General features: G+C 50.2%; 1 pseudogene; it reads right to left on the reverse strand.

Moving 5' to 3' along the window:
- Positions 1-2,513: 2,513 nt before the first annotated feature.
- On the reverse strand, positions 2,514-2,638 carry LOC129674740 (small nucleolar RNA SNORA17; annotated as a pseudogene).
- Between the last annotated feature and the right edge of the window lie 1,348 nt (positions 2,639-3,986).

A 3,986-nucleotide genomic window follows, 5' to 3' on the forward strand; every position in this document is an offset into this window, starting at 1 on the left:
GTGTGTGTGTGTGTGTGTGTGTGTGTGTGTGTGTGTGTGTGTGTGTGCGCGCGCACGCACGCGCTGAAACCTAGGTCCCCAGATGATGGCACTATTTTGGGATGTTCTAGAACGTTAAAGAGGTGGGGCACTAGGGGTGGATTCATAGAGTATATGGATCCATGCGTGGGTGAATGTTGTCTGTCTTTCTGTCTCCCCCGACTCCCATCTGCCATGACGTAAGAACCTGTTCTTCTTCTGCTGTGCTCTACCAAGAGCATGGGACCAAAAAAACTGGACTGAACCCTCTAAAAACATCACCTCAAGTCTTCCCGTTCTTCAGGTGCTTCTGTCAGGTGCTCTCACACAGTGAGGAAGGTTAACTCCTAGATATTGTGGTGCTCTGAGTGAGAATGGCCTCCCTGGGCTCAAGTGTTGGAAAACTTGGTCCTTAGTTGGTAGAACTGTTTGGGAAGGATTAGGTGTGGCTTGTTGGAGGCAGTGTATGTCTCTGCCTCCTTGTTATGTCTCAAGATGTGAACGTTCACTACAGCTCTAGTGCGATGTCTGCCTGCCTGCCTGTGCCATGCTCCCCACCATGGTGGTCATGCACTCTAACCCTCTGAAACTGTGAACCCCAAATTAAGGAATTTCTTTTAACCAGGCGTGGTGGTACATGCTTTTAATCTCAGCACTTAAAAGGCAGAGGCAGGTGGATCTCTGTGAGTTCCAGGCCAGCCTAGTCTACAAAGTGAGTCCAAGACAGCCAGGGCTACACAGAGAAACGCTGTCTCAAAAAACCAAAATAAACAAATAAATACTTTCTTTTATAAGTTGCATTTATCATGATGTTTACCACAGCAATAAAACCCACAGAGTGGAAGAAGAGAACTGACACCTGCGAGTTGTCCTCTGACCTCTATACACACCCCATGACAGACACATGTGCTCACACACACACAGAATACAATAAATAAATGATAAATCAATAAACAAGCTGTAGTATGTCACAGTGTGGCCCACAGTGTGTCCACACTTCTTTGTTTGTTAACGTCCAATGCAATGAGCTTGTTGGTCTGGTATGAGGCCTCTGGCTTCTGCTACTCTATTAATACTAGGGCCTCCCTGGGACTCCTCTCAGATGTCCTATTGTTGCCCTGTGTCCTGGAGATTCTATAATTTTGGATCTGTAGGACTGGCTCCTTCACATACTCCAGCAGTTAATCGGGGCTGTAGATGTCGGAGTGGGCCGATTCAAAGCCCTGGATCTGGGCCTGAGAAGTATCTGAGCTGGTCAGCCTGCCAGCTCTCCTGTTCCCACACTACCAGGGCCAGCTCTCCTGCCCTGCCCCAGCTGGCCCATCCAGTTCTGCCACCAGCAAGGGGCAGAGCCAGCTCTCCAGCTCTCATTCGCTTAGAGGCTGGATCATCCACACCCATACCGTCAGGGCCAGCTCTACTATGGGGCCCAGGAGAGGTGCAGGGCCTGCTCCTCCTAGTGCTGCATCAGGTGAGGGACATAGCCAGCTCTCCTGCTCCCATGACCCCAGGGCCATGCAGTAGGCGGCCGGGGCGAGCTTGGGGGAGAGCACCTCGCTCGCCCATGTCAGTCACAAGCATGGCAGACAAGTTGTGGGGCCAGCTGTCCCATGCTCACACCCTGGAGCCAGCTCACTCATGCCCCTGCCACCAAGGTCAGCTGTACTGTGCTGCCCAGGCAAAGTGCAGGGCCTGCTTTCCAGAGTGCTACAGCTGATGAGGAGTAGGGCCCGCTCTCCTGTTCTCATGACCCCAGCCAGGGTCAGCTCTCCCAAGATACCCAGGCAAGAGGTGGGACCAGTTTTGCACAGCTCTCAGGCATCAAAATGTCCCCAGTTAGCAACCCAGACCAGAGATGTCCTCCTGGCCTTTGGTGGTAACAGACCCCTGATGCTGCAGGGCCGTGGACCCAGACATGGCTCCATGATGGCACAGGCCAGGACCCCACCATGGTCCTAAGCATGTGCTCACATCAGGCTGTTTCTCACGATCCTATAGTCTCCAGTTCTGCCTCTCCTCAAGTTCTGCCTCTCCTCATTGTCCCTGTATCCTTCTGTTTCTCTTTCTCTTCCAATTCTCCAACTCTTAAGGTGCCCAGGGTCTCTGAGAGTCTGTGGTCATCTGAGGAGTGGTCTTAGGAATTCCATGCCTCACCTGTGACTTATGGCACCAGGCAGGGGCGTCATCTTGGGCATGGTCTGCCCGCACCCAGACTTACCTGGCACTGGATTGATGCTCTTCTCAGGCTTCCTTCTGGGTCCTATGGTGCCTGATTGATGGTGGTCTTGGGCTCACTTCTCCCCCAGCTTGAATGGCTCCCATGGTGGGAGGGGAGTCATCTGTATTGGGCTCACTCCCTTCGCCACCCCCTCAGCCACTGTCAGTCCCAAGGGGGATTCCTCTTGTCTCTGGCTCACTCCTCACTCTGGGAGCCCAGCCAGACCTTCGAGACCCTGGACACTGGTCATCTCGTCTCAGACTTGCTTTCTTCAGGGAGTGTTAGGCTACTAATCGTTCAGATGTCCACAGAACACTGAGAATAGACAGTCTCTCCCCTCTCTGCCCCTTACTGACACACATGGGACACAGCAGCCACACTTGCAACGTATCTAGGTCCAAGGCTATATAGGATTGGCTTCATACCAATCCTCTCAAAAAACAAAACAAAACAAAAAATTTTTTTGGTTCTATCCTAAAACTTGCTCTGTAGACCAAGCTGTTCAGAACTCACAGAAATCTGTCCACCTCTGCCTAGGGAGCACTGAGATTAAAGGTGAACACCACATTTTTTGGTCAGGCATAATAGTACACACCTTCCAACCCAGCATTTGGGAGCCAGCCTGGTCTATATATCACTTTCCAGGTCAGCCAGCTTTGTTCCCAGCCTCCACGTGGGCAGCTAACAACCATCTGTAACTCCGTTTCCAGAGGGTCTTACACCCTTTTCTGGCCTCTTCAGGCTCTGCATACACATGGTGCGTTACAACACGGTGGTTTCAGGGCTGTTGACATACATTAGAATTCTATATATGTGCAGTTTATCACATATTATTTATATCTCAATAAAGCTATAAACAAATTATTCCTGGGGGGGGAGGGGGAAACACTTTTGAAAATTTGTATGGCTAGGCATGGTGGCACATGCCTTTAGTCCCCGTACTCAGGAGGCAGAGAAAGGAAGATCTCTATAGGTTCAAGGCCAGCTGGATCTACATAGCAAGTCCCAGATGAGTTAAGGGTTGTATATTGAGTCCTGGTCAATAAATGAGTAAGTAAATGAGCAAATTCCTGTCGTGTTTATATGCTGCATGCATGTGGGTGCCTCAGGAGTCCAGAAAAGGGTGTGGATGCCCTGGAGCCGGAGTTACAGTTGAGCCACCTGACATGGGTGCTCAGCTCCTCTGGAAAAGCAGCAAGTGCTCTTAACCACTGAGCATCCAACCCTGAGATACTTTTAATTTGTAATTTTGAAAGCTAGGTTAACATTTCGTATTTGACAAGCACACTTAAGTGAGAAGTCAATTTTAGGTCCCTATCGCACACACCCCTGGAGCCTCCAGCAGTCAAGGGCACAGAGCCTCTCATGTTTACTGATATTTTATTTAGTGGGAAGGATTTTTTTTTTCTCACCTTCAAATTTGGCAAAGTACATTCCTTTGAGTAAAAATAGAGGGTGAGTTTGTAAGGCAGAGTTTAATTCCTCCTGACTCAGCCTGAGGATTTGATGATTTTCTTATTTTAACATCGTATGCTGAAGTTGCTCAACCTGCCCCTGTCTCCCTGGGAAGACGAAGCATCTCCAGCCCCCACGCTCTCCACCCACCGTGCCTCCCCTCCTCCCCTCCACACCCTTTCCCACTCACACGGCCTGGGGCAGGAGAACTGTAGCCACAAATCAGAATGTCCTGTCTATAGCACCCATCAGTTTCTGCCCATTCGCCTCGTTACCCAAATACGATGTAATTACA

The sequence above is a fragment of the Psammomys obesus genome, unplaced genomic scaffold (assembly GCF_907164565.1).
Source record: "Psammomys obesus unplaced genomic scaffold, mPsaObe1.curated_primary_1811, whole genome shotgun sequence".
NCBI classification, from domain to species: domain Eukaryota; kingdom Metazoa; phylum Chordata; class Mammalia; order Rodentia; family Muridae; genus Psammomys; species Psammomys obesus.